At 38.1% G+C, this 11897-nt stretch overlaps 1 pseudogene across 1 annotated transcript; it reads left to right on the top strand.

Moving 5' to 3' along the window:
• The first annotated feature begins 7184 nt into the window (after positions 1-7184).
• LOC308559796 (von Hippel-Lindau disease tumor suppressor pseudogene) lies at positions 7185-7781 on the top strand (annotated as a pseudogene). Its single transcript has one exon. The product of its transcript is annotated as a von Hippel-Lindau disease tumor suppressor pseudogene (transcript).
• Positions 7782-11897: the final 4116 nt, after the last annotated feature.

The raw sequence follows: 11897 nt of genomic DNA, 5'->3' as shown, positions 1-11897 counted from the left end.
ATCATATATTACAGTGGCACATGTGTGATAGACATGCTAAATTAAATGTATAACATTTTATGGGAAAATGTGTTTTGAGTTCCAAATAACTGGCTTACACATGACTTTTTGGAATATGATACATTTAAGTCGGTCATAACTTGGCCTGCCACAAATGTAGCCAAAGATTTCAATAGTATATTTTGCTAATGCTACTAAGATTATACTGTTTCTGGAGAAATGTTATCTTCCATGGTAACCATGGAACCCAATTGGTGAGCAAGATAGGAGTTTCTTGTCTGCAACATTACTCAACGTTTTCTGCAAATTTGTTTATTTGGAGTAGTAACTAGCCGTTCTTTAAGGATGTGAGGGGGAGGGCTGAACTTCTCTGCCACCTTGGAGAATAATTGGCAAGAGGTAGGATGAGTGGCAGTCCTAGGAAATAAACAATGCTCTATTTTCATCTGAGAAAGCATGTCCAGTAGGAAAAGAAACAGAAAGTCCAACGGTGATAACTGGAATTAGGCAAAAGCTACAATGAGGTGGGTGTGCAGGGTCCCAGTATTTACTTAGGCATGTTTGATACTAAAACCATGGCAATCATCATTACAAATTCCATCTCCATGCAAGGTTTTGCCTCTGATTATGCAGTTTTGCCGTGGTCCACAATAGTTTAGGCATTGCAGAAGGGGTATGGAGGAAGGAAGGAACACTTACAGAGCACCCACTCCGCCAGACTCTGCTGTATACACGCAGTCTCGTGAAGGCTTCCAGCAACCCTGCAGAGCAAGAGCTTGTATTGTCTCCATTTCATAGATGAGGTGGCTGAGGCTTAGAACGGACGAGCAGCACAGTGAGGATGCTGTGCAGGGATACTGATCCAGGGCTGTCTGATTCAGGAGTCAGTTCTGTCTTCTGCGGCATTCTGTGATCATAGCCGCATGAGACTGGGGGGTCAGCGATCGATGGCATGGACTCTGAGGGCCGCGTTTCAAAGGTTGCCAATATGCCTGCATTTTTCTTGAAAGCCTTTAAAGTCATTGTTAGGGATTTAGGGCTAAATTGGAAGGACTTACAAGACAAGAATAAAGTGCACATTAGCTCAGGTCTTAGAGTTTCCATGTAACATCTTTTTGTCAGCATTCATCCTTCTATAAGAGCATCTATACACGAAAGAGAAGAGTTGAAATGACTAGTTCTTATGAATATCCCTATACACGAATTCACAGCCAGCCACTAACGTATAATCTCTGCTTGAGTTTGAAAGTTCTTATTGTTTCTTATCTGTTATGTTAAATAATGGTTACCTACTGCCATGAATGCAACACAGGAAAATGGGAGCAAGGAAGTGGGTGAATGGATGGTATATGTAAATACCACGATAATTAAAAAGTTATCTGTATTTCTGAGAGGCCTGTGGGTCCTTCAGAAAATGGAAGTGAGGAAATTCTGCTTTGGGGCTTGAGAGCATATGGGAAATAGCTTCTTCATTCTTGTTGTTTCCATAAGAAACCTGATTTGACGCTTTCGGTCTAGGGTATGGAGTTTCAGATGCTGTCCTTGGCTCTGCTCCTAGAGTCTTGCCTTGTTTACTGTGTTGAAACATTTAAGTTTAAAAAATACTCCATTTAAAGAGAGATTTGCCTTTCTGCCTGCACAGAAGACTTTACATGGGTGTATGTTGTGATTTGCCCGCACTAGGCTTCTAGTCCCTCATAGCAATAGCCTCACTCATGAACTCCCACATAAGCGAACCTCATACGTGGAGCTCCCGAAGAGAGTCTTAGTGATGAAAGTAATATGCAATGAAGAAGGGGTTGTAAGTTTGTACTCTGAGGGGGTAGGGAGGTCTTTTTTTTGTTTCTTCAATGTGCTTTCCTGTCTTCCTAAAATCAGCTATAACGTACTCTAATTTGAAAGCCATCGATGTGCTAAAAAAGCATCAATATATTTTCTCCATTATATTTTTTTAAAAAGAAACCATAATTGCTAGCCCTTGCATAGATTAAAAAGCATTTCCCACTTGCGTGGCTGATAGTCTATCTTGCTTTTTTATGGTTAGTTTCTATAGAAATACAATTGGGTTTATAATCACAAAAAAGGAGAGATAAAACCAAGCAGGCTTTATTGCTTTCCCATCAGTCTTTATAACATATATTTAATTTGTATTTTCAGGTGTAAAATGCACTATGATGTCCAAGCTATGGACAATTATGAAAAGAAAGCAAATGCCTGTCAAAATGGTGAAAAATGTTTAATAAGCAGTATGTATTTATTACATAAACCCAATTCTAGGGAAAATCATCTGGCAAGCAGTTGAACAACTTTAGTGTAAAATTTAATGCAACAAGGTGACATATTTTAGCACAAATTAATTAGGTTAGTGAAGTGAAATGTTCTGAGTCAGAAAAAATAAAATGAATTGCATAACATGGGGTACTTTGCAGTAATTCTTAAACTATCAATTCTCTTACTTTGCAATTTCAATTCTATTTAGGTAATAAAAAATCATATAAATCTAATTTCTGTTTTTTTTCTGGTTGATTAAAATATAACAATGAGTCCCATTTATTTGAAAAATGAACATAACTTCAGTAAAAAATTTCTGATTTGTAAAATATCTTTAATTATTTGTTTAATTTTTCTTGCCTGTGTTTATACAGTGGGCCTTAAGAGAAAGTTCCACTTATGTGATGTAAATTCATTTTATTCTACTTTATTAATTTATTTACACCTCAATTTATTCTGCAAATAATATGTAGTGGTTTATAATAAAAATTAAAAAGAAAAAGATAATATATGTGAATATAATAGTCATGACCAGAAAAAAAAAAGAATAACAGGTGAGAAAATTGGGCCTTGTTAAAATGAGACTAAAAATGCAGGCCACAAGGCTTATGCAATATTTGTGGGTGAATTTCAAATTTGATTCTAAATTCTTGGCAGCAAAAACTGAATAGTTGTACAGCTGTCTTAATTCTGAAAGAGAACCCTGTTATTTGTATGTGTTAAGAGTATTTTAAGTTATAAGTAATAGAAAACCCAACTCAAACTGTTCCTCCAGGGACTAAAAATATCCATAGGTGGGTGACAACAGGCCTGGTTTAACCAGAACTTGATCTGATTGGCTGAGATAGTCTTGGCATTTCATGCTTTTTGCGTTGATTTCTTCTGTCTTGTCACAAGATGCTGCAGCAGTGCTCGGCTCACATCCATATACAACTACATGCCTTTCTCTTACCACAGGGACTTTCTTTCCATGTTGTCCAGTGAACTGCTCCTCACATCTCACTAACCTAATTATTTGATCAATAACCTACAACCAAAGGGGTGCTGTGGGATGACTGGCTTAGGCCTCGTTTCCTGAAAATGGAAACTAGATGATGTTGGAACATTCAGGGCCTCCCTGAAACTGTGAGTATGATCAATGTCCCTTCAAGTTCATGGGCTTGAAGTTAACATCCTAGGTTCATTGATTGGTTATGAAAGGCTATTTTGGGTTTGCTTTCAGAGACAGCCAAGACATTGGGCAGATTTTAATGTTAAGTAAAAATAAATCATAAAATGATCTTAAAACTAGATCTACGTTGTGGAGTCTGTTGAGGATAATTGACTTCATGGCAGATAGACTGATGGGGTTAAATGTTTTCAATATAAGTTGTGCTGTTTTGCTCAAGCCTTTTCTTACGTTCCACTGTGTTCTACTAACATATGTCTAAACAGAGGTAAAAACCATTGCCTGTCAAGCAAAATATGTTGATTTGGAAAAATTTTCTCAATATAGAAGAAACAATTTGTGGGGGGTGGGCCAAGGATCAAATTTGAACAACAGAATGACCACTGCAGTGGTAGGGCTAAATGTTTGGGTTTAAAGACGTGTCCCAGTTCAAAGATGCTGTTTATGGTTAAGATCTTAGATAATGATGTGCCTCACCCTTGTGTTCTCTCTCTCTCTCTCTCTCTCTCTCTCACACACACACACACACACATTTTCCAGTAATATGAACCACAATCTTGAGGAAACTTATTTCTAAATGTTATTTTTTCCTCTGAGAATCGATGGGATTTTAAATAATTTGAATGCTATTGCGTAGACATGAAGGACAGAATTAACACTGGAAAAATATTTTAAAATATAAATAAAATTTAAGGATGAATTGGTGATAATAACTATGGTGTTGTTTCTCCGAATTTGATGATATCACTTTGCTTTTCTCCCTTTCAGTGTCTACATTTAGACAGTGGCTCCTAATTTTCTGGCTCTGCTTTGTTTCAAGATAACTTTTTTTTTTTCTTTATAGATAGTGGCCTTGGCAGGTAAATCAATTCCCGTAAGTACAGTCTCCTGAAATAAAGGCAGGTTCAATGTCCTCTCTGGGGGCAGCACCAGCCAGTATTTTATTATCTCTTCCAAATCATGACACTCAATGAAGTGTGGAACTGATAAAAGATGAATTTTCTTTAAGGTCCAAGAGAGGAAACATAACAGAAAATGGGAAGTTTCATCATAAGTGCATCAATGAAGTTGCCCACGGAGACTTGGTGATGGCGGGACTGTCTCATAGCCACAGAAATTGCATCTCATCTTATTCATGACTGACACTCAGCATGCTCTCTGTTCCAGCTCCGTTTTCTCTTGCAGGTGCCGAGCAGTGTTTCTGGTTTGACCCATTGTGCCAAGCTAGGCAGAGAGTTTCTTTGGCATTGGCCCAAAGGACAATAGGGAAGCGATCTAGCTAAAATTACATATTGATCTCCCCTTCAACCATCATCCTCTCCAGTTAAATTACCCTGCTTTTCCCTGAGGGATGACTGTGAGTTTTCAAAACCTGCTCAACCCAGCTTCTTAGGCGGTAATTTTTACTCTTACAGTCTTCTGATGTAGATTCTGATATATTTAAATAGCTGTTATTTTCACAAAAAGAATATCAATTTTAGAGCATTGTAAATCCTAGAAGTAGGACAAATTAATTATGTGTTGATATAAACCTTTAGGAAAAATTTCACTGCTAGGGAAAACTCGAATATTCTTTCTTCTTACTCTTTTTGCCTGGCATGGCTTCCCTACAATCAAGTTTCCATATTTCTGAAAAATTCTCATTCTTTATTAATGTTTACTAATTTTTAAACCTCTTGAGGTAGGACACGATGTTTAGGCTTATTTCCGCTTTCTTTCTTAACTTCAGATGCATGGGCTTGAATTAACCGTACTCCTTGGTATATGGCGCACTTTCATTAGTCCATGAGAGGTGCTTCCCTGATTGATACAGGAGGTGTTCAAGGAATAATGTTCACCAATTGATTACAGTCTTACCACTTCAGAAACTTCTTTACTGTAGAAATGAGTAAGCAGATTGAAAATTGACCAGAACGATTTCCTTTAGCACACACAGTAGAGGTAGTTGACAGTTTCTTAGTCAAAACTGGTTTCTAACATGAGAACTATTGCATACCCCTTATATTTTATTTTATATAAATATGAATGTTAAAGGGCAGATTACTGAATATGATTCAACTTTTACAGTTTTAAAATAGATTTACTAAGTACTTTATGTATTACTATAGATAACCATCTGATCTTGTGAACCTTATTAACCTGTTCCAGCCAAGATTCTGATGTTTGGAATACGTACAATCAGGAAATTTCACCCTTTGTAGATTTCTGTCTTAACAAGTTTGAATTCTGTCTGGACTCTACAAGTTAAATAGACAATTACTAAATCTGTCTGATTGTGTGCTTGTTTCACTGTTCCCCGAGTGGCTGGGCTTGTGCAATCAAGGTTAAACTGCAGTTAAGTGCCACTAGTGCATGATACGATAAGAAGCTGCTAAGAAGAGACAACATGCATATCAAGCTCAAGTGGGACGGTGTTTATAGCAAGGGGAGAGAAAGAGCTAACATGATCCAGCCCCTTGCCATGGCCAGTGGATCCACTTTGCAGCCAGCTAACGTAAGCAAGGTAGCTGTACACACCCTGCTTTCTGCTGCGGTAGAAGTGCCTTTGCCTCTCCCCTGTGGGGTCTGAAATAAGGAAAGCAGGAGGACCTCAGGACCATTGAGGCATGTGCTTAAGAACCAAGGAATGCACACTGGGTCTGAAACAGGGAAAGATACGTTCACCGGAGGTCGTAACCCGGCACAGGGTGTGAGGACTCTGTCTTGGTAAGGAAATGTTCTAGGCCCAAGGCCTATTCTTATGTGGCTGAGTGGGGGTTGAAAGACTGGGTGTATGAGATTGCATTTCCTAACATTTGATGAAGATGAAATGTTTTATTGCACACAGATTCACTCATATTTGGGGGAAAAAAACTTCATTGGCAGTGCTGTTGACTTTTTTGGCATGCAAGTGTCTAGAACAGTGTTTCTCCTATGTTTTTGACTGTTATAACAAGTAAGGATTGCAATAACAAAAGCTTTGGGAACAACACTTTCCATTATTAAATATAATGCACTTTAACATTTTTTGGTTTGCTTCTATTCTATTACATTAAAAAAAAATCAACCCATTTAATTGATTTTATTGAGTCCAGACTACTCTTGAAAAAATGCTATTCTAGGAAATGGGCCATACAGAAACAGTAAAGTTTACAAGAGCAATCAGGGTTTTGAAAAATAATGGGGAGAGGTGAAAAAAGCACATTTCTGGGTTCCACATGTTTTTTTCCTATTTATCTAAAGGGGAAAAGCAAAGTCTTTGGACATGTTGTTTGCTCTGCTCAGGATGCTATCTCTCATGCCATTCTCCTGCTTCTCTCTCTACATAGTTTAATTTTTATATCCTTTAAATCTCATCAGAATTGTCACATTCTAATTCTACTATGTTCTTATAACATACCTTTCCCCATAGTCATCTTGACATCGTGTTCATTTCGGCTCACCAATCACATTATACTGAATACTTTCCAGATCTTATAACTTCTACTTGGATCATAGTTGTTTTTGAACAGGAACATATATATTCCTCTTTCATATCTTTATCCATCAGATTTGGTAGTGATTTGCATGTTAATGTCTTGTTGGTAGTGACTTGCTAATAAATGATATATATATATGTTATTAATGTAATGGGACCTGTGGAGAGGGGAATATATGTTTCTAGCATAACATTAGAGGAAATTTACATAGTCATTACAGTTATGTTTATTGATTTCCATCTTTTAGAATTAATCTAATAAGAAGCAGAAAAAATATGTCAGTATTAATGTGCTTATGTTACCAAGTGTATTCAAGAGTTCCTGTGGAGGGAAGGCAGGGAACCTGGAAGAGACCAAGGCAGGCACCGGAGGAGTCCAGCCTGGAAGAGTCCCATTGGGAGGAACCCACTGTCACAGAGGAGATGGAGGCTGGGAGGTCAAGGCTGGTGCTGTGCTTGGTGACCTTGCCTGAGCTGCCCCGGGATGTCTTCTGTGGCTGCAGGTCACATATTGTGCTTCCTGTGCGTCTCAACTTCAACCGTGAGCCACGTAGCCAGCCAAGGGTCACCCTTTGGCTCTTCTTAGATGCCAGGACATACAATGGGCTTCTGGTTAACCAAACTGAACTATTTATGCCATCTCTCAATGTTGATGGACAGCCTATTTTTGCCAACATCACACTACTAATGTTTACCCTAAAAGAGCAATGCCTTCAGGTTGTTGGAAGCCTCGTCAAGCCTGAGAATTACAGGAGACTGGACACTGTGAGAGCACTCTACCAAGATCTGGAAGACTACCTGCATGTGAGGAAAGACCTGGAGTGGCCTACACAAGAGCATCTTGAAAATCAATGGGTGGAAGAGGAGACTGAAGATTTTAATTGAAATTTGCACTCCCGAGTTTCAGCTTTTGAAGGAACTGACTAGTCTTGATCTAGATATAGGACTGGTCACTTATTCTTGGTTTCAAGGTGTCTCATTCTTGAATTAAAAAATGCTCCATCGCTTAAAAGAAAGTTAACTGACGCCACTAGGTATTGTAATGTTTAGGGGCAAATATCGCAAAATGTAATGCCTGTTCTCTCTAGAAGTGTTTGTCAAGGGCAAGTAGTTGCATTTTTCCTCTTAGTAAGTCAGGAAAGTTTCTGTGTAAGAACTGCTGTGTAGTAATTCAATGAGAATTGCAGCATATCCTTTGCTTGTGAGAAAGCAGTGGCATCTGCTTTTAATTGCTGCATTGTGGTTGGTGATGTGCCCTCTTCCTGCTTTGAGAAGACTGGGATGTTCTTGAGGCAGGGACAGATCTGTCTGCTCTTTGAGACCCCAGTGCCTCCCACGTTATGAGCCTTCATCAGTGTTTGTTGCATGAACAAACCAGTGGATACTTTGGTAGAAAGTGTTTGGAGGGTTTGTCTTTTATTTGGGGGTGGGGTTGGGGAGCGGTATAGGGGATCTTAAAGTGTGTCCAGCAAATAAATCTTTTAAAGGGAATCATTTTTATAGAAAGCACCTTTTATAATTTTCCAAATTTTGTGCTTTTCTTTGTTACAGTGCTGTTTTATTTCTGTTTCTAAACCAGGATTAGCTTTTTGCAGTTACTGTGATGATAGCTCTTCTGAAAGTTGACATCTGCACAGAAGGGAGGAGAAAATAGCTGTCCTCTTGTTTCATTCTAGTATTAAGGAGAAACTACCATACTGTAGATAGGTTTTTGCCAACTGTGGGTATTTCTGTTTCTTTTTGTAAGTTCACGACATTTCTGTTTGGTTCAGCAATTTTCATCAGGTAGGATTTGGTGACACTGTACTTGGCCGGAGGAGAGGAAAAGCCTTCTAAGCTCTGGGAAGTTACTCCTCATATACCGTGGATTCAGAGAGTAGCCTGGAATGTTTTATAAATACAAATATTTTCTTATAGGCCAGACTTGAATCCTTTAGATACTTCTATCAGGCTTCCTTTTTTGTAACAGTATATATATTAAAAAAATCAGTAGAGAAAACTTTGGAAAAAACAGAAAAGTAAAAGGAAGAAAAAAAATCACTGATCACTAACTTAACATTCTGAATTTTCAACCCCTTTTAGGACAACTTTGGTTGGTTTGTTTTACATAGCTGAGGTTGTACTGTACACATAGTTTTGTATTCTTTTTCATTTAACTTTATAACTTAAATATTTTTAATGGCATCTTTATAAGCTCTTCATAAACATTAGTATAATCTTTCTTTTGCAAATAATGTTGGGATATTTCTTAGCATCTTTAATTCCCATGCTAACCTTTGAGCAAAATTCCTGTCCTTTACAGAGTAAAGTGAATGAAAAAAATGCCCTAGAGTTGTCTCAATATACTTTGTTTCACTCAATCTTGTTCCCTTCTTCCAACATTCAGCAAAATAGTTAGACTTATTTGTTTATTTATTTTAGCATGTTGTAGTACTCATTCAGTGACACACCTCTAACTATCTAATTTTTTGTGTTGAATTGTTGGGTAGGGATGAAGAAATGCTGGTACAGGAGGTAGCTATGTGAGTTTCAGAGTGGGATAGGATGGGCCTTTAAGGAAGTCTGCTGGTGTTGGATGAGTTCAGTGTTAGTTTTATTTTATTTTTAACCTATCTTTGGTCAAAATGAAACTTCATGTTCCTCTTGTTAAAACATGCAATTCGAATACTGTGTTTTTTTGTGTTGTCCAAGGAAGATGGAAAACCTGTAGAATGAATAATGTTTTGTGTTTCAAGTCTTATGAATGTATTAAATGTGTTGTTTCCTATTTTGAGTTTTAAAAAGTTGTTCTTTAATCCTCACCAGAGGATATTTTTTTCCATTGCTTTTCAGAGAGAGTGGAAGGGAGAGAGAGAAACATCGATGTGAGAGAGACACATCGATTGGTTGCCTCTCACATGGGGATCAAGCCTGCAACTGAGGTACGTGCCCTTGACTGGAAATTGAACCCAAGACCCTTCAGTCTGTGGGCTGACTCTCTAACCACTGAGCAAAAACAGCTGGGGGGGGGGAAGAGTTGTTCTTTAATACATTAAGTGGTGCTAAATTAAAAAAAGAAAAAGAAAAACAGTTCCTGTGGAAAGACACTGTAATGAGAAATATGTGTTTAGTATGTTATTTATTGTTAATGGTTAACCAATCAAAAGCTAAAAATAACCATATTAATATCCAACACTGGGAAGAGATAAAGGGAAGGAGGGAGCAAGGTAAATGAACTCAGTTTTTACATTTTATGATGATGGCAGTCAGTAGATATTATTTAAAGTTAATAAATCAAAATAATAAAAAAAAACAAGCTCCTTATTTAGATTTATAGAGATAACCACTAAAACCCCTAGAAACAGAAAAAGAGATTGTCCTTGGAGAGTGTATCCATAGGGAGGAGAGAGGAACTGCATGGGAGTTTGCTGCTTTTCATCATGGGTCATTGGTACTAACATGGCAAAAACCTAGGAGAAACTTTATACAAAATTCTACTCTGTGATTCAACCTCCTTAAAGCTATTTTTGAGAGCCATGCATTTTTCCTCACCTCTGGCTCTTCCTCAATGTCTTACTGTGAACTGATTATAATGATTTCTTTTAAAGCATGTATTGAATTGCCACGATGGAACATATTCAGGCCTTCACACTAGAACATTGTTACGGGTGGAAATCTGGATCCCTATAAAATTGGCATCCATGTACTAGCATTTAGAATTTCTATGCAAACAGAAAAGTCTTAATATTCCCTACAGTTTCTTATAAGCAGCAGCATTATGAAACCTAGTTAGTAGTTCATTATGATTCCTTCCTAGGAAATAGCATATATTCTTAATTGATATTGCTCTGTTCAGACATAAACACATAGTCCAGATGCTTGAAAATGGTTACGTTTGTGAACAGATATTTATAAGAATGTTGATTATTTATTGAAATTAAGAGTTGTAGAGGCTCAGGAGTCTAGGTTAAATGGAAGTCAGTTTATGCTATCAGTTCCCAGAAACTTCAGGGGAGTTAGTGGTCTCTAAAAAAATTTTTTGGTAATAGTCTTTTTTCTCAGAACAGTTTTAGATTCACAGCAGAACTGAGCAGAAGTGACTTCTGGTTTCCGTTCCACATATGAGGAGCTTGGAATTTGCTATTCCTTCCTAAGAACAAGTAAAAATCTGAACAGATTGAAAAATCAACAGCTCTTCTAGGAATCATAAGAGAGGTGAGGAAACAGTAAAACACTGCTCCAAGAGTGGAGAGACAGACAAGCAAGGAGTCACACCTGACCAGGCAGAGACTCACAAGGGTACCAGCCTGGGGTAGGAACATCTGAACTATAATTGATGCATTCCCGAAAGCTGTGTGTGGACATCTCATTTGGTACCCTTTTCTGCAAGGGCAGCTTAAAACCGAGGTTTGTTTTTTCCTTCTGGAAATGTTGCTACAACAATGGTACAAGAGTAGGGAAGAAGAGGAAACAGAATTTGGGCAGGCAGCTTGCGCCTCAGCCCGGAGCTTCACCTACGCCTAAGTTCCTGCTTTCAGTTATTTACGCTGTGAAGGGGAGTAAGATATGGGTCTGTAAAGTGCCACCCATGTGTTTTAATAAATTACCTTACTCGTCTAGACTATGGGTAGAGAACTCTTCTAAGCAATGTCCGTAATATTATATACTGCAATAAATTATTCCCCAGTCATAAAATGGGACTTGTGGAGAGGGAAACGCATCCCTGGAGTGTCTTGCTAATCTCATTATCTCTAGCACCCTGCAGAGCTCCTGCCATATAGGTAATAGGATTAGTTTTCTATTGCTGCTGTAGCAAATTACCTCAAATTTAGAGGCTTAAAACAACCCGAAGGTACTATCTTACCGTTGGAAGTCTGATAGGGTCTCACTGGGCTGAAGTCAAGTTGTTGGCAGGGCTGGCAGGGCTGCATGTCTTTCTGGAGGCTTGAGAGGAGAATCCTTACCCTTGTCTTTCCCTCTTTCAAGATGCTGTCCACATTTTTTGGCTCAAGGACCCCTCCT

The sequence above is a fragment of the Miniopterus schreibersii genome (genome assembly GCF_964146895.1).
Source record: "Miniopterus schreibersii genome assembly, chromosome: 7".
Taxonomy (NCBI): Eukaryota; Metazoa; Chordata; class Mammalia; order Chiroptera; family Miniopteridae; genus Miniopterus; species Miniopterus schreibersii.
The sequence above is the reverse complement of the archived record's forward strand: the minus strand, read 5'-3'. Positions and strand labels throughout refer to the sequence as shown.